We start from the raw sequence: 25698 nt of genomic DNA, 5'->3' as shown, positions 1-25698 counted from the left end.
TCTTTCCTAGGGCTGCATCCGCGGCATATGGAGGTTCCCAGGCTAGGGGTCGAATTGGAGCTGTAGCCCCCAGCCTACGCCAGAGCCACAGCAACGCGGGATCCGAGCCGCGTCTTCGACCTACACCGCAGTTCATGGCAACGGAGGATCCTTAACCCACTGAGCAAGGTCAGGGATCGAACCTGCAACCTCATGGTTCCTAGTCAGATTCGTTAACCACTGCGCCACGACGGGAACTCCAGGAGACAGGATCTTAGTAAGAGAGGCGAGCAAGTTAAAATGCGGTCCCCAGAAAGAGCCTTGATCCAGTCTGACTGGTGTGATAAGAATAGGAAAGTAGGACAGAGACGCACATAGAGGGAGGACCATGTGGAGGCACAAGAAGTCGGCCATTCGCAAGCCAAGGGGAGAGGCCTCAGAAGAAGCCACCTTCCGCTGACACCTTGATCTCGGACTTGCAACCTCCGGAACGGTCAGAGAACAAGTTTTTGTTGTGTAAGCCTCTCTGTAGTACTTTGCTATGGCAGCCCTAGCAACTAGCACAAGTAGCTTCCAAGTATGGGCTGAAATGGCTATGAATTTCCAATTAAACACATTCAATTCATATAATATAATAGAGCATGAAAGAAGGAATCCTCCAAAATACTTGATTTTGACAATGTAGCTTTTCCGATAATGTCAGTTACACCCTACCACGGAATAAGACTCAGAAATCCAGGGTCATGGACCCTGTTCAGTTGGTGGCACTTAATGAAGTGTATGTGGCCTTAACCTATCTTCTAACCAAAAGCTGATTTATCCGTTTGTAAAAATGGTAAAATTGCAGTCACCTCCTTCATGAAGCCTATAATTAAAGTTATATGAATGGGGAAATTTTAATCAGAAACTCTACAATCAAAATAAAGTCAGTAATTTAATATTGTTTTTTGTAAAATTGTATTTTGGCGATACTTCTTGGGAATTGGATGCAAAAATAGGGGGCAAAACTATTTAGGGAGGAAAAGAGCAGGAAAAGCGTTCACTGGGTTTTAATGAAAACATTATTTGTTGAATGTTGCACTTGACTAGAGGGAGAGATATGTATATGCTATAAAAGCCAATTTAAGACTGCTTTTTTACTCACAAAGAGAAACAGCTGGGTTTTAGCATTTGTGTGTATTCAGGAGCAGTGTTCACTGAGAAAAAGAAAATCTATCGCCATTTGGAGAAGAGAATGGAAATTTGGCTTACTCATCAGTCATTAAAGACATTCTCTGTGTGCACATGGACCATAAAGCTCATCAGGTTTATAATCCAGCCACTGCCAGTCCTTCGAAAGCTTAATCTCTTGATTAGATGCCATTTTTAGCTGAATGTTTTAAACCTGAAATTGGAAATTTGTGCAATATAACCCTTTATTCACATAGCTACCAGGCAGTATCACCAAAGACTCATACATCATGGACCATGCTCTTCCTCTGACTTCTGGAACTCTAGAATTATGGGAAGTTCTGGGCTAGGATGATAGAATGGTGACCCAAAGAATGCACATTCCCTCCACCCCACCTCTTTGCATGGATTTAAAATCAAATTCTGAGTATCTGAGCAAAGGAAAATCCTCCCTACAAATTCACTGATCACCCCAAAGCAGATTCCTGGGCTTTAACCTACACTTTCCAAAAATAAATCAGTACAGAGAAAATAATGATTTTATAGAACACCTTACTCGCAGCCCGGATAGCCTTTGCTAGCTGACAGTGAAAAGACCTGTGATGTTCCAGAAAAATGCAAGCCTCAAACTCCCCCTCCAAAAATGGTAGCATTTCTGAAGCTCTCCACCAATCCACCAAAAAGAATTTCCACCACCCGTGAAGCAACAAAAATAATCCAAGAATGACAATCGTTGATAGACCATGTAATTACACTGCCAGGAACAGAATGATCCTTCCTAGTTGAAAGTGGGTACAAAGACCCTGTCGTCTCTCCCCACCATGCCTTGAGTGTGCAGGCGCGGCCTCCTGGGGCAGCCAGATTGTAGGCTCCCCCGCCCCATGCCCCCAAGTCAGTCAGTAGCCCTCCGAGAATTACAGCTCCAGAATCCTAAACTCTGAAAAGATGGAACGTACATAAAGCTGCAGCCTCCCGTGGGCACTGCCACAAAGGTCCTTTTTAACCTTGTCTTCTCGTATAGCGCTCTGGGGGTGGGGGTGTGGTGGGGCTTAGACATCCCAGAATGCATGGTTGAGAACCACTGGAAGAAGGCAACCAAAGACGTAATTTAAGAATAGACTGTTGAGCAGAGAATGGCCTAGGTATGGAGATCAAAACAGATCCCTGAGCTCTAGGCAAAAATCTGTAATTGCTGATAGTTCTTGGAGCTCATCGCATGCCAGGTGCTCTTCTAAGTGCTTTAGCACATTATTCATTTAACCCCAGACCATGCTATGAGAGGGGTCCTATTATCATCTCCAAAGAGGTGCAGACACAGAGACGTAAGGCAGGGGCTCACCCTTAGTCAAACTGGATCAATTCTGATTCCATTCCAGACAGTCTGACTCCAGAGGCAGCCATCTAATCGCTAAGTGAGACGCATGTACAGCTCTACAGCCCTTTATCAATTGCAGGGCCCTTGCCCAGTTTAGTCCTGCCTCTCTCCCCGATTCATCTGTATTCCATGATGCTTTCTTCCTATCAGTTTAACCCTAGGCAGGTGGAGAGTCTGTTTTGAACAAGGCAGCCGTACTGTTGCTGCACTGGACCCATCAGCTGGGGCCTGGCATTCATTTTAACGCTTTTGGGCTAGAACCTGAAATTCCTGGGTTGAGCCTCAGCCTTCCTCTCCTTCTCTCTACATTGGTCCCTACTTCATGTTCTTAAATTTCCGACAACCTGAATTCCATCCACTTGGGGCTGGGACCGTGATCCATCTAGAAACACCTGCCTCAGCGGCTGCTTCCTAGTCCCATGCCCCAGCAGTATCTGAGAGTGTACTTTTGAGGTGTTGCTTCCCTCGTGGGAGTGACCTGCTCTAGTTAGAACGCTGACCATCAGGAGTTCCCATCGTGGCTCAGTGGTTAACAAATCTGACTAGCATCCATGAGGATGCAGGTTCAATTCTTGGCCTCGCGCAATGGGTTAAGGATCCAGCGTTGCTGTGGCTGTGGCATAGGCCGGCAGCTATAGCTCTGATTGACCCCTAGCCTGGGAACCTCCAAATGCGATGGGTGCGGCCCTAAAAAGGAAAATCAAACAAACAAGCAACAAAAAATACCGAGAACACTGACCATCATCCAGCCTAATATTGTTGTGCCCTTTGGTCCACAGTGTTTGGGGTTAATACTGCCTTACTCTCAGAGACGAGCCCTTAAGACAGCCAGTTCCTCTGGTTCTGGACCCTCCCAGCCCAGGCTTCCAGCTCCCTCCCCCAGGGAGCCCTCTAAAAGTTCATGCCTGACTTCTGGCCAGTCGAGGTAGGGAGGCAGTTAGCCTTCTTTTTCTGTTTTCTGTTTTCGTGTGTTTTAAAATGTTATTTTGATCTTCCAAATCCTTTGTGTCATGAACAGGGTATATCCTATCATGCCATTTGAGCAAGGCCCCGAAGTGACTTTGCCTAATGCTCCGGTGCTGCCAAAGAGGCAAGGCCAGGGCTTCAACCCAGGCCGTGAAACCATAGATCTTCAGGGCTTGAAAGGCCTTTAGACGTCACCTAATCCAGCGAAGGAAACGAAACCCGGATGTCCTCCATAACGTCTCCGCCGAGGGGGTAACTGGCCCGTGTGGAGCCTTCCCCCCGGGGACAGCTCCGTTTCCTCTCTGGCTGGTTCTGACACTCATTTATGTAGCCATTCGCACATGCTTCAATTCATTGAACGAGTACTTCAGGGACTAAAATGTGCACCGCCCAGGGGTTTCGTGGCTATTGAGGCATTTCTGGAGGTAGCTTTACTTAAAGGTAGAAAGTGGAAAGTTCTGCAGGACGGGTAGGATCACGTGCTATGGAAACTGCTGGAGAGTTCCTCCTTCTACTGACCTGTAAACTGTCTTACTGTGTACCTCCCCAAACTGGGTCTTCATTCTGCTCTTCTCAGCCATAGGGAAACAAAATGCCTTTTTGCATTACAGCTAGTGTGTCATCCTTCCGTTGTTTCTCATAAAGGATTTCTCAGATCCTTTTTCTCTCCTGATTATTCCTCCCCGAACTCATATTTCAGGTTGTTTATGATTCTCTGAAAAGGTTTCCCCAGAGCTGAGCAGAACATGATGTGGACTGGAGGGAAGAGAAGTGAGCTACTATTTTCTCATCCTAGATAAAAGAACTCTCTAGGGCATTAAAATTATTTGGTAACCATACGCATCCATTATTGTTTCAAATCGACCTTACTGGAGTTCCCGCTGTGGTGCAGTGGGTTAAGAATCCAACTGCAGCGGCTTGGGTGGCTGCTAAGCTGTGGATTGGATCCCTGTCCCCAAATTCATGTGTGTTGTAGCCTGTGTCAGGATTGACTTCATTTTTAAGGCTGTATAATACTCCACCGTACATATGTACCACATTTTGCTTATCACCCATCTGTTGATGGACACGGGTTACTTCTAGCTTTTGGCTATTGAAGATAGTGCTACTGTGAACATGGGGGTACAATTATCTTTTTGAGATCTTGTTTTCAGTTCTTTTGGGTGTATATCCAGAGTAAAATTGCTGGATTGTAAGGAATTAATAACTATTTTTAATTCTTTCAGAATATTTAAACATACATTTCTTGGCTATCCTAGAGTGTTTTTGTTTGCTTGTTTGTTTTTGTTTTAGATCTCAGACAAGACATAAAATTTCAGGATATATTTAACTGAGTTCGAAATCTCTCCTATCAAATCTGATAGTCAGTAACTCCCCATGCCAATTTTTTTTTTTTTTTTAGGGCCACATTTGTGGCATATAGAGGTTCCCAGGCTAGGGGGTTGAATTGGAGCTGCAACTGCTGGCCGACACCACAGCCACAGTAATGTCAGATCTGAGCTGCATCTGCAACCTGCACTGCAGCTTGTGGCAACACCGGATATTTTAACCCACTGAGCGAGGCCAGGGATGGAACCCACGTCCTCATGGATGCTAGTCGGTTTCTCAACCTGCTGAGCCACAACAGGAACTCTAGTAGTGCCAATTTTTGAAAAGCCTTTCTTGGAACAGTAAGGATACTAGATGCCAATTACTTATGGAAAACTATTGAAGATACTAGGTATCTTTTGGCAAAACACCAGTGAAGATATACTCTTGTATCCTTTTGTATAGGATTTCTCCTTTTCACACAATGAATGGCCCATATTCTCGTAGAGCTGGGACACGGCGACATCATGTCACCGTGATTATGCTAAACACCATGTTGCCTTCGGAGTTTAAAAGTTGAACACTGACTTGGTCTCTGCGTCATTGGAGGATTCCTCCTCAGCCTGTTAAATCTGACAGGCATCAACGGTGGGCATGAAGAGGATGTCACTTGCTCTCTTGTTTGCTCCCCTGTCTACTGAAGCTAGAGGTGCAAGGATGCCATGACATTGAGGGTCAAAAGCAATAGACTTTAAGAGCTTCAAGTAATTAATAAATCGGTCTCACACAGTGAAGTTCTTACAGCTTCTCAGAGGATCAGTTGATGGCATCAGACTTTCTTTTTCTTTCTTTCTTTTTTTTTGTCTTTTTGCCTTTTCTAGGGCCGCTCCTGCAGCATATGGAGGTTCCCAGGCTAGGGGTCAAATCGGAGCTGTAGCCACCAGCCTACGCCAGAGCCCCAGCAACGCGGGATCCGAGCCATGTCTGCAACCTACACCACAGCTTGGGGCAATGCCAGATCCTTAATCCACTGAGCGAGGCCAGGGATCGAACCCACAACCTCATGTTTCCTAGTTGGATTCATTAAGCCCTTCGCCACGATGGGAACTCCCGAGCATCAGACTTTCCTTACATCAGATATTCAATAAAAAATGTTCTTTGCTTTACATAAGGCTCATACATGTAGAAGACAGTAACTTACCACTGTCATTTCATGTATAAATTGGAAATGTCAATCCTTTAACTATATCCTATGTCTGTTTCATATTTCATTTAAATGCGCTGAATCCCCTTTTATAAGCAGTGAGTCATCAGGATGTTACATGATTGTTATCAAACCCAGTTCAGTTGTATTCCCCGTGTCAGGCGGTGTGCTCCGTGCTGGTGTGTCCTGGGAAGCAAAGTTTAAACCATAGACACTCCCTCAAGGATCTTAGGCTTTTAGAGAACAGTCTTTATTTACTTTCTAAAACCTGTTCATCTCTCAATGTTCTTCACCTTAGTAAAGGGTCACTGCTGTGTAACCCTCTGTTCCCACCACGCCGGGAATCTAGGACTTCTCCTGGATTTTCCCTCTCCCACCTCTAGCTCCCTTCTCTGCTACCCCCAGAATAGATCTTGGCTACATCCACTTGTCTTCATCTCTCCTGCCCTTATCTGAACCCAAGCCACTGATATTTCTAGTCTGGATGATTGTAGTAGCTTCAATAAGCTCCTAATGGTCTAATTCTGCTATTGTTCTTTCTATCCCTGGTCACCTATCTAGGAGCCAGTCATCTGTTCACAATCTCCCAGTGGCTTCTTCTTCTTTTTCTTCTTTTTCCCCCCACTCCTGCAGCATCTGGAAGTTTCTGGGCCAGGGATTGAATCTGAGCTGTAGCCGTGACCTACACCACAGCTGTGGCAACACTGAATCCTAAACCCACTGTGCCACCATGGGAACTCCCTTCCCAGTAGCTTCTTGTTGCACTTAAAACAAAACCCCTATAAAACTATTCGTGAGAGGTTCCCACTGTGGCTCAGTGGGTTAAGGACCCAACACGGTGTCTGTGAGGATGTGGGTTCCACCCCTGGCTTTGCTCAGTGGGTGAGTGATGGCAGTGATGCTGTGGCTGTGGCAGAGCCGGCATTTGCAGCTCTGATTCGATGACCGTAAAAACAAAAAAATCTTTACGTGATGTGCCCCTGTTTTTCCCTGTGAAGATACCTCTTGCCGCGCCCCTGTCTGCTCACTCTGTTCCAGCTACACCAGCAATCTGGCAGTCCTTTCAGTGCCGTGACAATAAGCTCTTCTCAGTCTTAGAACTTTCACACATGCTGTTCCCTCTGCCAGGGATGCTCTTACCCTGCCTGGCATCTCTTTACATCCTTAACATTTAACCTTACGGGTTTTCTCTTCAGAAAGGAGTTCCCTGAAAATGCTGGGTAAGGCTGTGTGTGTGTGTGTGTGTGTGTGTGTGTGTGTGTGTGTGTGTGTAGGGACAGTGTAGAGATGAGTGTGGCAGGAGTGACCTGTGCTGGGCCAGAGTGAGCTAGAGTCAGGGTCTTGGAATGGGTGTGGGGCCAGGATGAAGAACGAAGTCTGGATGAATATTTATCAGATCCAGAATTGGGAGAGAGGTGTGGGTCAGGAAAGCCAGTTAGGAAAATGTTGAAGCAATGGAGGGGTACAGATAAGGACCAAAACTGGGGTTGAAGAAGAGGTGTAGAACATGGCAGGCTGAGTAATGGTCCCCAAAGACGTCAGTGTCCTCGTCCCTACAACCTGTGAATGTGCTCTCTTGGATGTTAAAAGGCACTTTGCAGATGTGATTAAGGATCTTGAGATGGAAAGGACCCGGGACCATCCAGATGTGTCTAATGTAATGACAACCGTCTTCGGAAGAGAGAGGCGGGAGGGTCAGTATTAAGAGACGGCAAGGTCACTAAGGAACAAGAGATTGGCGTGACATGGCCACAAGCTCAGCAATGTGGGCAGTTTCTAGAAGCTGGAGGGGTTAGAAACAGATTCTTCTCTGAAGCTTCCAGAAGGAATCAGCCTTCTCACCACCTTGATTTTATCCCTGTAAGACTCATTTGGGACTTCTGGCCTCCCGAAGTGTAGGAGAATAAATTTGTGTTGTTTTAAGCCGCTAAATAGACGGTAATTGGTCACAGCAGCAACAGGAAAGCACCACGTAGAGGAAGAGACAGATGTGAAAGACATCATAAAGGAAATGGTGGTATCTGATGAGATATGGGGAAAAGAATTGAGCATCACACTAATTCCAAGATTCTGAATCTAGATGATGAAGGCAATGGGAGAGGAATTCGTTTCTGGGGGACACATGAGTTCAATTTTATATATTTTGCTTGGGTTCCAGGGAGAGCATCCAAAATTAAGTTTACCTTATACAAGGTTTGATTTTAGGGTCAGGAAGGCGCCCTTGGGAGGCAGAACGCCCCTCTCGCATTTCCAGTGACAGATATATCATTTAGATCCATTGCATCAGTTAGCAGAGACGACACCTCCCTTAAAATTCTCTTGGAAGGAGAGCATGGCCGAGCATTAAGCTTTATTGCAATTGAGTATGAATGCGCTTATTGGATTCTTAGATTTGGTAAGTGGTTGAGGCAAAGAGTCCATGAATACTCTTGGAAGGCCTGGATGCTCTTAGAAATCTTATACAAGTTATTATTAAATCTTATTTGAGTGGTGAGTATATACGTCTTTTGTGTATGTGTGTGTGGTGACAACATTTCATCAGATTCTCGAAAGGTTAGAAGTCAAGAAAGCTAAGAATGATGCTGTAGGAGTTCCCGTCGTGGCGCAGTGGTTAACGAATCCGACTAGGAACCATGAGGTTGCGGGTTCGGTCCCTGCCCTTGCTCAGTGGGTTAAGGATCTGGCGTTGCTGTGAGCTGTGGTGTAGGTCGCAGACGAGGCTCGGATCTCTCATTGCTGTGGCTGTGGGGTAGGCTGGTGGCTACGGCTCTGATTAGACCCCTAGCCTGGGAGCCTCCCATATGCCGCTGGGAGCGGCCCAAGAAATGGCAAAAAGACAAAAAAAAAGAAAAAAAAAAGAAAGAATGATGCAGTAACAGTGTGGGGTATCAGAGGCCAGAAGAGGGTAGGCAAAGGGCACAAGGAAGCAGAAGGGCAGCACATCAGTAATAGACTCCTGGACACAGAAAACAGACTTTTGGTTACCAAAGGGTATAGCAGGCGTGGCGGGAGCTAAGTTAGGAGTCTGGGATTAATAAGTATACACTACTGTATATAAAATACGTGAAGTGACAGGGAACTGTACTCAATATCTTCACCTATAATGGAAAAGAATCTAAAAAAGAACATATATAATTTAATCACTTTGCTGTATACTTTAATACAACATTGCAAACTAATTATACTTTAACAAAAAAGAAAGGGAAACACACAACAACTCTATAGTCGTTAACGCTAAGTCCTGCTTCTCTTCTTCTTTTTTTTTGTCTTTTTAGGGCCACACCCTCAGCATATGGAGGTTCCCGGGCTAGGGGCTGAATCAGAGCTGTAGCTGCTGGCCTATACCACAGCCACAGCAATGCAGGATCCAAGCCACATCTTCGACCTATACCACAGCTCTCGGCAACCCCAGATCCTTAATCCACTGAGCGAGGCCAGGAGCCAACCTGCATCCTCACAGATGCCAGTCAGATTTGTTTCTGCTGAGCCTCCACAGGAACTCTGACTTCCCTTCCTCTTTATTAGACTCATTTCAGGGCTTCTTGTGTTTCTAGAACCAGCTTTTGCAAAGAGGCTGCAGAATTTCTGTTTTGGTGTTTTACAGAATATTTCATCTATGTTTCTTAAAGTAGTTTTCTAATATTATACATACTAGTATTTCCACCAAGTGAATATTAAAGTAATTCAATAAATAATTATCACTGGTAATCTCTTTTCATAGATGAGGCCTAGAAAGCTTAGGTAGCTTCTAATGAGCTGCAATTATCACTTTTTTCAGTGAACTAAATCATCAAGCGTTGCCTAGCTGATCTCTAAGTAAAATATTTCTGTGGTTATATCTCCACGTAGCTTAGATTTAGCAAAGCCAAGACCACTGAATGCTCGAGGCTGACCCCGGCTCAGAATCTCTCGCCTCAGTGATTTATTTAGGTAACTGGTTTTCTTTCTCTGTACAGATCAAAATGAGAGTTTCCATTTTGTGTATAGTAACGCTGACTTCTAAGAAAATAAAAATTATCGATGTCAAGATTTCCTTTTCATAACGGAAAGGAATGGACTAGGTTTGTACTTAACGGAGTTTCCTGTGGTTGTGATTGATTGTCCTGGGTCCACTCCACACACAGGAAGTTTCACTTTAATTCAGAGCCTTGCTTTATGGGGTGAATACTAATTTAAGAAGAGTAAACGAAATATTTTTCAGTTTCTACTATTATAGTCCAGTCATAAAGGATATCCTCTCTGCTGCAGTGTCAGTGAAAATATAATGATTTGTCTTTGAAATGACGAGAATTTCACCAGAGTCAAGGCTTGTCTAAGTTCAGTCTTCTGTAATTTATGTGTTTTCTGAGTGAAACTGATAGGGAGCTCTGACCTGACTGATGGGACAACAAAATATCAGGTGGAGAGAGGTACTTTGTGAAACAGATTTGGCTAACCTCCTGCATTTGCTTGCAGAGGGCTGTCAATGCTTGCTGGAAAGATGCAGCCGGGGATCAGAACTCCCCATATATCCTGACTAAGAATAGACTTTGTCAGTTTGGCAACGTCATTCTTTTTGAGTTGACACTTGGGAAGAACATACATGGAACTCTCAGAGGAAGGGAATTCTGGACTAAGATGCCAGATCAGTCAGTCAGTCCTGGCCAATCAGCCTGGTGACAGATGCCATAGCTAGACTACATTAAAAGCCTTATAGATTTTTTTTTTTTCTTTTTTAGGGATGCATGTGTGGCATGGGGAAGTTCCCAGGCTAGGGGTCAAATAGGAACTGCAGCTGCCAGCCACAACTACAGCAACTCCAGGTCCAAGCTGCATCTGCGACCTACACCACAGCTCATGGCAACGCCAGATTCTTAACCCACTGAGTGAGGCCAGGGATCGAACCTGTGTCCTCATGGATACTAGTCCATGACCACTGAGCTACTCCTATGGATGCTTTTTGTAGCAACATACTTGACTCAGTACCACAAACAGGCCTAAATCAACAGAAGCGTATTGTCTCACAATTTTGGAGGCTGAAGTTCAAAATCAAGGTGTTGGTAGCTGGTTCCTCCTGGAAGCTCCGAGGGAGAATCTCTTCTCTCTGCCTTTTCCCTCACTGCTGGCAGCTGCTTGGCATTCCTTGGCTGCTAGATCCCTCGCTCCCGTCTCTATCTCCGTCTCCACATGCTGTTCTCCCTGTGCATCTCTGTGTAGTCACAAGATCTTTTCCTTTTTCTATTTTTTATTTATTTATTTTTGGTCTTGTTTGCCTTTTCTAGGGCCGCACCTGTGGCATATGGAGGTTCCCAGGCCAGGGGTCCAATCGGAGCCGTAGCTGCCCGCCTACACCACAGCCGCAGCAACACAGCATCCAAGCCGCGTCTGTGACCTGCACCACAGCTCAGGGCAATGCCAGGTTCTTTAACCCACTGAGCAAGGCCAGGGATCGAACCCGCACCCTCACGGTTCCTAGTTAACCACTGAGCTGCGACGGGAACTCCTTTTTTTATTTTTTTTCCCCCTTTTATGGCTACATCTGTGGCACCTGGAAGTTGCTGGGCTAAGGGTTGAATTGGAGGTGCGCAGTCTACGTACACCCCGGCCACAACAATGCTGGAGCCAAGCTGCACCTGTGCCGTGCAGATCATTAACCCACTGCGGATCCTTGACCTACTGCGCGAGGCCAGGAATCGAACCCCCCTTCTCAGGGACACTATGCTGGGTTCTTAACCCACTGAGCCACAGTGAGAACTCCCACAAGGTCTTCTTCTAAAGACACCAGTTGTTGAATTCAGGGCCCTCCTAATCTAGTATGACGTCATCGTAATGAAATTATTTACATCTGTAAAGACCCTATTCTGAGTAAGTTCACATTGCGAAATTCAAGGTCAACATGAATTTTGGAGGGAAACTATTTAATAATTCACGACAGCCTCCAGCCCATTTACCCTCAGAAACATCAGTACAATTCATGAGAACGTAATGCTAATAATAAGGCCCAGGGTCCATGTTTCATTCCAGGTACTGAGCAGGTCATTTTACCTGGCTCTAGGCTGACAGCTACATACCTACCTTGAAATTTTATACAGTTACTTAAAAAGGGACTCAGATAAGAACCGGGATGAAATAACACAAATCCACCCTTAGAGCTACGGAAGACCCCAAAGTTCGTGCCTACATGAGGGTTGGTCCGTAAGGGCATTTTCTTCTATAGTCCCTGGAATACACTGGTACGTGTAACAACGCGGCTTATGGCAAAGGTGATTGGACCACAGTGGATATTTTACATCATAACATTGTGTTCTTTTTAAGACGTGGTCAGTACAATGCCTTCTCTGGCTACCTTCTGTTGCTGGACGATACAAATTCTGACACTCTGTCTGCTTTTTAGTTTGCTCTGAAACTTGGTGAACCATCAGCTTTAGTGGCTTGTGCATGTGCACCGGAGATGAAAATGATTAACAGTAGTTTGAGTTTGTACAGAACTTCCTTTCTGGAATCTTGTATTTTTGGCAGGTGTGTGGAAGGACTGGGGGGAATGACGTGGCATCGAATAGAATTTCAGCAAAGGACCAGCGACTCCAATCATATATTTTTATGCATGTAGGTAATTTTTGACATGAATATTTAGAAACATCTTAGCTAAGCTAATTTTTAGATGTGCACCACATGGCTTTTTATTTTGTGGAAGTTTTCTTTTTGTTTTATTTATTTATATCCCATATGTTCTCGTTGAGACTTCAGGTGGCTGACAAAATTAGTACAATGAAAAAGATTAAATGTAAACCAAAACAAAACAACCTCATTACTGGTGAGGGGGTTGGACAGAGGCCACTTAGAAATTGTGTGTATATTTAGTTGGTGTTATTGTTAGGGAAAACCGGCAGATCTGCATTCAGCCTAATCTAGAAATTCCACTTTTAGGAATTTATCTTAAGGAAATAATCAAGAGTGAAAGCAAGTTTAGCTGTGTTCACCATGTGTAGGTATGTTGCACCATTGTTTATAATGGCAAAGGAGTGAAAAGAATTTAGGGGTTCCTGTTTTGGCTCGGTGGTAGCAAACCTGACTAGTATCCGTGAGGATGTGGGTGGATCCCTGGCCTTGCTCAGTGGGTTAAGGATCCTGCATTGCCCTGAGCTGTGGTGTAGGCTGCAGACCGCAGATCTGGCCTTGCTGTGTCACAGGCCAGCAGTTGCAGCTCTGGTTTGACCCCCTAACCTGGGAACTTCCATATGCCACAAGTGAGGCCCTAAAAGCAAAAGAAAGAACGAAAAAGAAAATAATTTAAACATGCAACAAGCAGGAAATTGGTGAAGTGATATCTGTTTTGTGGATATGTGCAGCTGTTGTAAAATCATATTTAATTCTATTGAAGAGGTTCCATATATTGTTAAATTCAGACAGCATGGTGTAAAATGATATAAAATGGACCACTTTTAGAAATGCACATACATACATGAGGAAATGACAAAATATGAAGAACTAACATGGGCACCAGGAACTGTATCTAGTCACTTGGGATGGAGCAGGATGGAGGATAAGGTGAGAAAAAGAATGTATATATGTATGTGTGACTGGGTCACTTTGCTGTATAGTAGAAAATTGACAGAACACTCTAAACCAACTATAATGAAAAAATAAAAATCATTTAAAAAAAAAAAGAACTAAAAATGGGTGGTGAAAGACCAGATCATTTTTATTTACTTTTTTTCTTTTTCTTTCTTTCTTTTTTTAATGGCTGTACTCGCAGCGTATGGAAATTTCTGGGCCAGGGATTGAATCCGAGCAGCAGCTGCAGCATATCACTTGATTCTTTAACCCATTGCACTGGGCCAGGGATCGAACCCGCACCTCCACAGTGACCCAAGCCTCTACAGTCAGATGCTTCACCCACTGCACCGGAGCAGGAACTCCTGTTTTCTTTTTTCTGATATGCATTTTACATGTCTTACATAGTGTGTATTTATTGCATTCGTGAAGATAAAAGCAAGCTTTTTTTTTAAGTAGGTAAGAAAATGAGTACAATGGGAAAATGACATAGCAAAATGAAAATGAACCTTGAAATGAGGTTACGTCTCAAAATGCACGCAATGTGATTCTGTACAGATGGCACATACATTTTTATCTAGGCTTTCAAAAGCCATTGGGAAAAGGGAAACAAAATCAGCTATAGTATCTACAAGATGAGGTCCTACATATAGTATTTTATAAGTATAAAGTAAGAACAGTTTGTTGCTCCACACCCTAGAGGTAAATATAATGGCTGATTTCACTGAGCGTTTGCTTACACGCAGAATGAAAACAAAGTGCCAAAGGCCAATAGAAAGTTAAATGCCACTTAGAAGTTCTCCTGTATCTAAATGGTAGCCATAAAACTTAGAAATACAAACAGTACTATTTTGGAATATGCTAAAAGTATGGGCTTATTTGGTAAAAATGAGAGAGAAAAATCAGGCAGCACAATGCAGATGCTTCTGCTAGGATTAAGGAAAATCCTGTATTAATACACCACATTCACTGCGACACGAACTACGCATGGCTGCAAGGCTCTATTTCGTGCAACCTTCAGGGACAAGCCAAAGCTCATCCTAAAGGCTTTCTTAGGAAATGCTCAACTATCCAATCTTGTTGATGTTAATTTCATCCTCTATGACATTAGTGAGTTTCTCATATTTAGGGTAAGGTGCTTGGGCCTCATCCAAATGGCTTGATAAGAGAAAAAAAAAGCAAACTTAAACTATGAATAGTTTCAAGAAAAATGAATAGTCAGAATGGCTGTAAGATATTTGTCGTCAGGAATGATGCTTCTATCCAGCAACACTTCATATAGAAGACCTTCAGTAAATATTAATAGTTATTTGAGTGATAGCAATATTGACTTGCCATATCTTTCTTCCAAGTTATTTTCCAGGTTCATAAATTAATGCTCTGTATTACAGAACAGTTGTCAATAAGCTTAGATAATTTAGCCTGAGAAGAGAGAAGCCTCTTGGATAAATTCTATTAAACCAGCCAAAACAGTGAAAAATATTTTACAATTAATTTTTCCCTTGAATATGACTTGACTGACACAATGATTCATTTGTTGGGGCTGCAGGGAACCAAGAAACACTGTTGTGATTGGGTAGTTTTTCAGGATGCACACTCCTTATCTGTCAAATGATCAGTGCTTTCCATTCCTAGAGATGAAGACACTTATTCTTCAAAAGTATACCTGGAAGACAGACTGCAGTGGCTGACCTGGTTTTCTTCCCTCACTCGTGTCATCTGATACTAGAAGTCCGTTTCTTTCTACGTTTACCAAGTGGATGTTTGTCTGCAGGGCAAGTAAGTAAACACAGAGAACAATCATTATTAAACAGTATTCCTGCTGTTCTGAAAATTCCTTTCAATTCAAAATAGGCATATGCATTTCAGGAAGTGAGCTGTGAAGAATGTAGCAAGTCCACATCTGTTCAGGTGGCGGTGCAGCAGCCCTAGAATCAGCCCCTGTCCCTGGGGCCACCTCATCCACCCAGTGCTGGAGCTGGACCACTTGAGCCTTTCTGCCAGTCAAAGGTCATGGTTAGAATCTCTCACTTTATTTATTTATTGGTTTCCAACTTTTTTTTTTTTTTTTTTTTTGGCCAAGCCTGCGGCATGTGGCAGTTCCCAGGCCAGGGATCAAACTGAAGCCACAGCAGCAACTTGAGCAACTGCCGTGACAACGCCAGATCCTTAACCCTCTATGCCACAGGGGAACTTCCTTTCGACATATTGCATTGTAAAATTTTCAAACACACAGGAAAATTGGAAGTCATGTACAAAGAACACCCATCTACCCACCACACAGAATCTATAATTAACATTTTGCTATCCTGGATTGATCGTATATCTACCTGTCCCTTTACCCATCCTCCGGCCATCTTTTAAACATTTCAAAATAAGTTGCTGATTTCAGACACTTCCTTCTAAATAATTCTGCCTATGTAGCATTAGCTGGAGGTCAGTTTTGTTTACAGTTCTTGTTGGGGTTGAATCTTTTAACATGAGTGTTCTTCTTTTATAAAATTTATGATTAGCTGCTACACATAGTGCTTGGTATGGTTACGTGGTTAATGTGGGCCTCCCCTTCCAAGGCAAAGGGACTGTGCTGTTTTGTTCACCAGCAAAACCGAATGGCCCAGAGATGCTGAGTATACAGTTCATTTGTCACAGAACATGTGGGAAGGCAGAAAGAAATGGGTGGAAGATGGAGCTACAGAAACGGAGAGGAAAGGGAACCATGTCCTCTCCAGGCCAGACCATTGGCGGTGCTGGGGCCGGTTAAAGCCCTTTTGGGAGATGGAGCAGGACATGCTTGCTGAGGAAACTGCCATTTTATGTTGGTTCAATTAAGAAAGTAAAATGAAGTACTGTGGGTATCTTCACGGATGGTTCTGCTATGAGTAAGTTCCTAGGGTTCTGGCTGTTTATTTGGTAAGGATGCACATAGTACCTCCGTTTGTAATTTAGACATGTCTCCTGTCTCAACTCCAGGCTCCGTTTGTAATTTGGACATGTCTTCTAACTCAACTTCAGCTCAACCAGCTGGAGATAAAACTTCTGATGAAAAACTCATGAGTTATGGGCCAGAGATACTGACCTCATATTTGACACATGAAAATAGAATCTCATTCTCTCCTTCTCAATTATGGGGAACTTTCTTTCCCACCATGACTCCTCTTTGGCCATCCCTCCAGTTCTTCTTGGTGATACCACTTCTGAACTAAGATTATGTCTTTTTTTTTTTGTCTTTTTGCCATTTCTGGGGCCACACCCTCGGCATATGGAGGTTCCCAGGCTAGGGGTGGAATCGGAGCTGTAGCCACTGGCCTACGCCACAGCCACAGCAATGCGGGATCCGAGCCATGTCTGCAACCTACACCAGATCCTTAACCCACTGAGTGAGGCCAGGGATTGAACCCACAACCTCATGGTTCCTAGTCGGACTTGTTAATACTGAGCCACGACGGGAACTCCTAAGATTACGTCTTTGAGAGACCTCGACTTCTGTGAGATGGCTACACCTCCAGCATAAATGAATTGTGTTTATCTTGTTCTCAGTGTTTCTGGAGGTGTCCAGTATGACTCAAACTTCAAAGGTTGGAATTATTTTCTTAGAGGACGTCAGCTACCAGACAATTGAGATTCTGCTCGCTTATCTTGCTTGTCTCAGGAGCATGTGGCAACTTGCCTTATGTCCCTGAGAATACATATGCCAGCCAACAGGGCCCTGGCCCCAGGATATGCTACTTCCCCAAACTTCTTTTATGCTTGATCAATCTATTAAATTCTCAGAGAAGGTAATTGCAGACCTGACCTGATTTGAACATCCTTGAGAAGAATCTGGCCTCAAAAGACCTTCCCCGGTTCAAATGGCAGGTTACAGAAATTCTTCCACTAGTAAAGTCATTCTTTTGGGTTAAAGTAGTACTTTCCCAGTATTCTGCTTCTGTCTTGCAAATTTGGGGGGGGGGGGGCAGTAGATTCCTGCAGTCACCTTTGCCGTGTTTTCTTCCCAAGATTTTCTGTGGATCAGAAGAGGACCAAGGGAAGCACTGTGACCTTGGGGAGGAGGAGGAAGCTCAGAGATTCAGTGCCAGGGAAAGTAGGGGAGGGCAAACTTCTTTATCCATTATTGGGCTTTAGGCCACATGGTGACTGAGACAGAAGATTTTACCATCTCCCGATCCGCGACTTCTTGGCATGCTCCCCCAGCCCCCTCCTCCAATTTCCCCCAAGCCCCCCTTGATCTGTAGAGCCTCTCTTCTCTTCCAGCCTTGTCTTTGAGGATCCCGGGCAAGCGCCCACCTCCTTCCCGCCTCTCCAAAGGCGCAGCCCCGCTTTCGGCTCGGAGCTTCCTCCCGTCCCCTGAAGGCGAGTGAAACAAGACACCTCCACCGTGGGTGGAATAAGACACTTCATAACTCACCCTTAATTGTCACCCTCTAGCTTTTCCCCCCATGCCCAAGGTTTTTGGTCCCCTCTGCACAGAGAATAAGACAGAGCCTAGAACCGGAAAAACGAACCGCTGATCCGTCCCGATCGCTTCCACCCTGTTCCAGCGCTAGCGCTCTGCGTCTTGCAGCCGGATCGTGGCTGACCCAACACCGGCGCCGCTGTCCCCACCCCGGGCCCGCAGGTCCTGTCACCTCGGGCCGCCCCCGCCTCCCTGCCGAGCCTGGGCCTCGCCCCGCCTCCAGCCCGCGGACCCCGCCGCCCCGCCTCCGCCTCCGACTCCGCCGCTGCCGCCGTGGGTGCGGGTCCGCCCCAGAAGGGCGCCCATTGGCCGGGCGGGCCGTCCTTCACCCAAGCGCATTCCGCCGCCCGCAGGCTTGCGGGGAAACTTCCTTATTATTGTGACGCCGAAATCCGAGAAACCCCGAGCCGGGCCAGTGGCGCTCTTACCGTCGGAATCCCGAGCGGCAGTGCGGAGGCCGTCAAGGTGCGCGGGGCGGGGGCCGCGGTCCTGGGAAGGAGGGCACCGCGGGGCTGCAGCCGCGCGCCCGCCGCGTTCCGCGCCGCCCGGCTGTCAGCGCGCGGCTCCCGGCGGGGCGGCAGCGGCTGCTGGGCGCTTCCCGCGGCGACCTGGGGCCCGGCGCGCGGGGCGGTCGGGGCGCGGTGCCGGCGGGGCGCGGGCGGCGGGGCTGCGCGGGGTGCCCCTGGGCCGCGCGGGCGTCCTCGGGGCTCTCGCTCTGACCTAAAGAGCCCTGGCGCCCGGAGAGGCCGGAAGCCGCTTGGAAAATCGGAGCGCCCCCCACCCCGACTCGGCTGCCTGCAGGCTGGGAGGGATTGCGACGCAGAAAGTCAAAAGAGGATCCTCCCCTTCCTCCTCGCCTGGCCCGATTTAAATTCCGGGGCTCCGGTGACCCCGTTGCGGTGAGGGGCGCGCAGCCTTGGGAGCGGGCGGGGCCTCTGCGTTTGGGGGAGCCGGGGAGGCTGCGAGGAGTTTGCGCTGGAGCCGGGGGGCTCCGTGGCCTCGGTGACAGCGCCGGTGGGGCCGCGGTGCCCGGCACCACCCACCTCGCGGAGGCCGGGCCGGGCTCGCCCGGTGGGAGTCCGCCTTCTGGGCGGAGCCGGGGCGAGGGTGTGTGTGGACACGTGTGTGTGCGGACACGTAAGTGCGCGGACGGGCGCGGGGGTGTCAGGAACTGGGACGTTCGGGGGCAGGTGGCACTTTGAGTCATTTGTGAATGTGTGGAGTGGGCACACCGGGACAACTGACCGGGAAGAGCATGTGTAACCTGAAAAAGACCAAGCCGGGGAGGGCTGTGGAGACCGCACCTAGAGCAACAACTATGCGTTGATTCCGGGTCTGCACCGAGGGCTCCGGGAGACGTGCATTTGAACTTTGCGTCGGGTATGTCAGTGTTTCTGGTTGTTTTCTGATTCCATTTTACTGTAGCTTTTAAGTTAGCTTCATTAGGAAGTACCTTAAATTCAGAGCGCAGCCTTCCAGGATTTTTTCTTGCATTCGGAGGCACGGAATGCTTCAGGAAAGACAATTCGAGAGCTCTCTTTCATTTTGGTGTGTCTCCTGGCTTTTTCCACAAATATGAAGCTGTTTCTAGGTTCCTCTCATCTGATGGTTTGATAACATCAAGTGAACTGCTCTCTCAACTCCCGACTGAGGAGAAGAGTGGAATAAAATGAGAATTAACACCCTTTTACAATGCAGTGACTCTGGAGAGAGACGCCGTCGTGTTTTAGCGGCAGAATACTGCGAAGCTCTCTGTTCCTCCTGTCCTTTACCCTGGGAGCAGCAGGGTGGCGTTAGAAGTCAGAAAACGGGGGTAATATAGTTAACCCCCCTTTTAAAGCAAAACAGATTAAGTACACAGCCTTGAGCGCATGGAGACTAGGAACCTTCTAGAGAAAGGATGCAGGAATCTAGGAGGAAGACTTGAAACCTCTTTGGCAGAATTCCTCCTCTGGCATGAAAGAAAGAAACACAGTTGGTTTGCAGGCAGTTTTTACTTTTTCCCTAAGTAGTTGAGTTTTTATTTTTGAAAAAAGAATCAGAGACTCCAAAATGCTCCAGATGCTGTTGTTGGAGCCATTGGTTTGAGCACTTCATTCTACATAACACATTTAAATTTATCAAGATTTGCATAATAATTAAAAACGTTTTTAAAATATATAATGAGGGTTACCCCCCTCCTGGAGATGCCAGATAGCTTTGCCTCAGTGTCAGAATTACAAGTAATATTCTCCAAATTGAATGGAAGTATCTTACATTGTATAGAAATAAAGTTATGATGACCATATCTTAAAATCATGCAAGACTTTTTCTTCTGAGAGCCTTAAGGTGCCTCTCAGTCCCATCTTGTTTTGCACGAAAGAGGATGTGGTCATGAGAAGAAAGGAAAGATACAAGAAAGGCTTCAGAACAGTTGTGGCAAAATAAGCTGTGTGTGTGGTACATGGACAAATGGAGGAAAAAATGGACGTGTCTTTCCCAACTTTATCTTTCTCACCTAGACGGAAGATTTTAAAATCACTTCACTTTTACATCTCTTACGAATGCTAGGTATTTGTAAAGCCGCTGGCTGTGTCTCTTAAGGTCACTTTTAGAGGTGACATCTTCATAGTTGGCTCGTGGTTGTCTTCATGAGATTTAACCAGACTCTGGTCTTGGGAGAGAAAGTTTGGGGAGTATTCAAGCGTGCATAGTATAAAGATATTCTCACTTTCAGAAGTCTACTTTTCATTTTCAGTGGCCCCATAGCACTTGGTCGCGTTCTGTACCAGCGTTGTTATTTTTTCACCTTGCAGATCTGCCACGCGAGGCGGACCCATTCTGGCCTGTAGTGCAGATGCCAAGTGCGTGACCTGTGGTGAGTTACTACACTTCTCTGCACCTCAGTCTCCTCATCTTGGGCTTGAGGACAACATCGAACTCTCAGAATTGAGAGGAGGGCGAAACAAGATCATCCGTGGAAGGGATTCAGACGAGGGTAGCTGCCTAGAGAGGGCCCTTGGATCAAATCCGTACAGATTTCCTTCCGCTGTGAGGTAGTGAGGAGAACAAGGTGAGCCTTAGGAAGTAGGAGACCTAGTTTCTGGTCTCTGCTTCAACCAGTTACTTCTCAGAGGACCAGCGGTAACTTCAGCTGCCATGAAAATGAGGTTAAGAATGTCAGTCTCTTGGAGTTCCCATCGTGGTGCAGTGGTTAATGAATCTGACTAGGAACCAGGAGGCTGCGGGTTCAATCCCTGTCCTTGCTCAGTGGGTTAAGGATCGGGCGTTGCCGTGAGCTGTGGTGTGGGTTGCAGACACGGCTCGGATCTGGCGTGGCTGTGGCTGTGGTGTAGGCTGGCGGCTACAGCTCCGATGAGACCCCTAGCCTGGGAACCTCCATATGCCGTGGGAGCGGCCCAAGAAATGGCAAAAAAAAAAAAGAAAGAAAAGAATGTCAGTCTCTTACCTACAGGTTGTATCAAATGGACTTGGAAGGTCTCCAATAAGATGACCCCCTGCTGCTACACCTCTGGCCCCCTTTAAACATTTAGTACCTTTAGAAGGAGTACTTGCTGGTATCCGGGGCATGTGCTTCTGGGTGGGAGCCAGCAAGTGACTGGTTTTAGTCTGTGTCAGGGTGGGTGTGGAGGCAAGTCTGGCCACCTCTGTTGAGATCGCCTCCTCAGCCCTTCTGTCTCTGGCTAACGTAGGTTCCTGTCGCCCATAAACATCGGGTGATTCAGCTGATGTGAGCTCCCTTATTGTGTGCAAATGTCGTCTTGAAACCTTTGTTTTCAAGATTGGAGAAGAAAGGTCGCTGGGCCTTGTTTTCTTGGACGGAGGGTGGAGCTTCATGTTTAAGGGCGCAGAGTCTTGGGAGATGAGCTCTGAATCCTGCCTTTGCCGCAGCTGGTGCTTCTTTTCGTGTTCTTGGGCCAGCGACTTCGCCTTGCTATGTCTCGAGGTTACTGTAAAGGGCAAATTCAGTCGTCTAGGTAGAGTTTTTGGTGCAGACCCAGACCCACAGCAGGCTTGCAATAATCGGAACTGTTGCTTTTTCTTTCTTTCTTTTTTTTTTTTCGCCTTTTCTAGGGCCGCCCCCAAGGCATGTATAGATTCCCACCCAGGCTAGGGGTCCATTCGGAGCCTTAGCCTCTGGCCTATGCCAGAGCCACAGCAACTCGGAATCCGAGCCGCGTCTGTGACCTACACCGCAGCTCGCGGCAACGCTGGATCCTTAACCCACTGAGCAAGGCCAGGGATCGAACCCGCAACGTCATGGTTCCTAGTCGGATTCGTTAACACTGAGCCACGACGGGAACTCCAACTGTTGCTTTTTCTTTAGGCAACAATTATTTATCGAGCCCCCTTGTGTGTACCAGACACTGTTCTCGTCTCGGGGGGGTAAAGAAATGAACAAAGAGGCGCAGCCCTTCCTTCATGGAGCGGACATTCCTCAGTTTGTAACATTGGGAAATGCCACTGTTTGATGACAGCTTGGGGTGTAAAAGGCATATTCTGCTTTGAGATCTGCTAACACGGGGCAAGGGGAGAGTCCACTTTAGAATGGAGGAAATTCATTGCTGCTTTTTGTTACTGCCTAAGGAATGTGTATCTGACATCACCTGGCACACCAAACTGTTTGCAAGTGTAGATTGTGGGGGTTCTGGTGGTCTCAGGTTTGGGTTTAGTTCGCCAGGCACTGATGAAGCAGCTCTTGTGCTCCTGTGTTAGGCCGGGAACTGGAGGTACACAGGTAGGTAAAATCTAGTTCCCATCATGGAGAAGCTCTCAGTCTGCACATGGATGGGACTCAGAGGGTGAGATGCTAGAAGCAGTGATCCTACCCCAATAGTACCTTTTTTTTAAACTCTGAAGTATCTGTAATATTTAGATGCTAAGAAACAGTGATACAGGGACAGGAGCAGAACATCAACCATGCTATTGAAGCTCCCTTTATGCTCCTAGCAGATGGTACCCTCCATTGCTACATATCCAAAGAGCTCTCTCAATCTTTGTATTAATCATTTTTTTGCTTTTCTTCATAGCTTTACCACCAGTGATGTTTTTAATCTCCAAATGCTTGTTATACTTGTGTTTGGACTCCATAAAAATGCATCACACTCTGAATTCGTCTGTGACTTTTCCCCTGCCTCAATGCTGTTTTTAAGATTTAGCTGCAGTGGTGTTTGTAGATGGAATTCATTTATTTTTCACTGCTATATAGTATTCTGTTTTGTGCGTGTGCTGCAGCTTCTCCATTTTCTTACAGACAGACATTTGGGTTGTTTTTGTTCTGTGTATTTCAAGCAGTCCTGAAATGAACATTTTTTGGCATATATCTTGGGGCATAGATGCATGAGTTGCTTGCTGCATTGTATAGTAAGATAGCCACTGGCCATATGTGACTGCTTCTGTTAAAATAATTTAAATAAAATTACAGTCTCATTTTCTGAGTCGCATTAGCCATGTTTCAAATGCTCACTAGCCACATGTCACCACCAAAATGGACAAATGCATAGAGGTGACAGCTCCATCAGCACAGAAAGTTCTCAGATTCCAGGCTTTACCCCTCTTGGTAGCTCCAGGTCTCAGCATAGTGAAGGAGCACCAGGGTTACTTGTTAAGTCAGACAGTGCTGGTCATATGCCCAGGAATGAAATTCCTGTGCCGTGGGGACGTTTTCATCTTCACTCGAGAATGCCCACTTGTTTTCCAAAGTGATTCTGCCAGTTTGCACGCCGGCCAGCTGTGGGTACGCATCTTGGTTGCTCTGTATCCTCGACTCGCACCGTCAGACTGTCTCACTCTTGCCAGTCCGGTCCAGTGTCTTTTGAAGACAGCCCACAGCTTATGCAGACAATGGAGAAGTCATTCTTCTAGTTTTACCAAGCCCAGCACCAGGTAGTAAAGGCAACACCCGTGCGGGGAGCGTCAGGAGAGGGTGGGAATGTTTGGTTGGTCGGAGGACCAAAGTCCAGCCTAAGTGAAGGCGAGAGAAGCCAGCAGGGAGGGGCTTCGAGTTGCTGAAATCTCCTCCCTGGCTTCTCTGCCACTTCTGCCTACGGCAGTAAACTTTGGGACAATAAAGTATGTCACTGGAATAAGTCTTGCTTGTTACCGGAGTTAATTCTGCATTTGAGTTTTGGCTTCAGATTTGTTTAAAGCCTGGCCTTGCGAGTGTCTGCGGAGCCCCCAAGCCTGGGCTGAAAAAGACCCTCCCTCCCCCAGACACCCTTTAGGTAACTGCTTCTGAGCTTGTCTGTAAGGATGCTTATGTCTGTTATACATGAGATGGAAAGTCCTGCCTGTTTTTTAGGTTTTAGTGAGTTTCAAACAAAGAAATAAGAATCTGTCGTTAGGCTGAGGTTTGCACAGTCTGGTTAATAAGACAAAGGTTAGGAGTGGCAGCTTGTCATTTAGTGTTTGGCTCACTGGGACTGATAAAAGGAGATCGCTCTCCCCACAAGTCCTCCCCGGAGTTTAAAAGGAGACACTCGCAGAAAGCTTTGCCTTGCAACCTCAGATTGGCTTTGCGAAAGTTATGCCTGCCCGGGGGTGGGGAGGGTGCAGGCTGCTTTGCTGTAGTGCAGATTTGGCGGAAGAGCAGATGCTCCCCAGGGGAAGAAGGGAGTTCCCCCCTCCCCCAGGCTGTTGGGGAGCCACCCAGTTTGCAGAGGTTTCAGGGAGGAGCACAGGGAGTCGCAGTGACCGTCCTACAGCAGCTGAGAGTTACTGTCCCTTACCCTGTATGCTGGGCACGGGCTCAGCACCCTGCCTCACAACAGCCCCGTCACTCTTGCCTCTTTAGGGACAGAAGACAGGCTCAGAGAGTTTAACTCTCTTCCCCAAGGCTTCACAGCTAGCACGTGATTAATGCGGGGCTTGAACTTTAGTCCTTTGGACCCTTAAGCCCTGCTAAGATTATCTGGAATCTTTCACCAAAAATAGATGAGAAGGCCTGGGAGAGTCCCAGACGTGACGTGGAGGGAAGGAACGGACCGTTCGTCTTTCTTCGTTTTGCTTTGTGATGGGGAGATGAGAGGCAGGAAACGGAGGGGCCGGGCTGAGGTGGCATGGGGCAGCCCCGGTGGCTGGGGTGGGTGCTGAGCCAGATCAAAGTGACAGGTGATGGGGAACATTGCTCAGGCCAGACCTTCAGATTCCTGGAACCCAGGGGCTACTAGATTCGGGGGTCCCGCCAGAGCGCACTTCAAGTGAAAGCTGTCTCTACGTCTGGCTTCTTTTCCAGACACTGAACTTCTCTCCTGAAGGCGAGATGGTTTGAGTGCCTTCTGCTCTGGTTTTGGCAGAGCATCCTGATGAGCTGGACCAGGTCTCCAGTTAGGGCTATAATCCATTCATGGGAATGCATCTTATGTGTAGTTTGCTGTTTTGTTATCTCTGAGTAAGTAGTTTTCATTTGATTATGTGAAGATTGCATTGCTATGGCTCAGGTGGGGAGGATTTTAACAATACTCCTTTTACCTTTTCTCGTAAATGGTTTCTACTGGTCAATCAGGGCTGAGGCCATGCTTCAGGCTGCTTTCCTAGGCTTGTTGCTGGCCAGAGCACCCAGAGTTCAGCTGATTCTCTAGGATTGACTCACACTAAATAAATTTACAGAAACTGAGAGATCCAGGATCCCAAATTAACCATGAGAGGCAGGAATACTTAGAAGGCTGGGCTTTGGTCGGCCGGTCACAGTATTCTTTCCCTGTAGTAGGA

At 46.5% G+C, this 25698-nt stretch overlaps 1 protein-coding gene and 2 long non-coding RNA genes across 10 annotated transcripts in view; 2 read left to right on the top strand and 1 right to left on the bottom strand.

Moving 5' to 3' along the window:
- LOC125137593 (uncharacterized) overlaps positions 1–15584 on the top strand; it is a 58211-nt gene extending 42627 nt beyond the window's left edge. For both annotated transcript variants that reach the window (XR_007137442.1, XR_007137443.1), the window contains 2 exons: positions 15171–15314; positions 15390–15584. This is a non-coding gene — a long non-coding RNA (uncharacterized LOC125137593). The remainder of the gene's footprint in view (positions 1–15170; positions 15315–15389) is intronic.
- Positions 13826–18203, bottom strand: LOC125137594 (uncharacterized). The gene is made up of 3 exons (XR_007137444.1): positions 18038–18203; positions 17329–17536; positions 13826–15303 (listed from the first exon to the last, which is right to left on the bottom strand). It is a non-coding gene; the product is annotated as an uncharacterized LOC125137594 (long non-coding RNA).
- A 94-nt stretch (positions 18204–18297) lies between these two features.
- The window catches only part of HERC3 (HECT and RLD domain containing E3 ubiquitin protein ligase 3), a 122433-nt gene continuing 115032 nt past the window's right edge, over positions 18298–25698 (top strand). For 3 of the 7 annotated variants that reach the window (XM_047798427.1, XM_047798423.1, XM_047798425.1), the window contains exons 1-2: positions 18299–18453; positions 20784–20845. The gene's annotated coding sequence lies outside the window, so the exon portion shown is untranslated. Of the gene's footprint in view, positions 18454–18962; positions 19369–20783; positions 20846–25698 lie in introns of those variants that run through there. The other 4 variants (XM_047798428.1, XM_047798426.1, XM_047798429.1 and 1 more) reach the window with 3 other exon arrangements.

This window comes from Phacochoerus africanus, chromosome 10, assembly GCF_016906955.1.
Source record: "Phacochoerus africanus isolate WHEZ1 chromosome 10, ROS_Pafr_v1, whole genome shotgun sequence".
NCBI classification, from domain to species: domain Eukaryota; kingdom Metazoa; phylum Chordata; class Mammalia; order Artiodactyla; family Suidae; genus Phacochoerus; species Phacochoerus africanus.
Note: the sequence above shows the minus strand (reverse complement) of the source record. Positions and strands in the feature narration are given on the sequence as shown.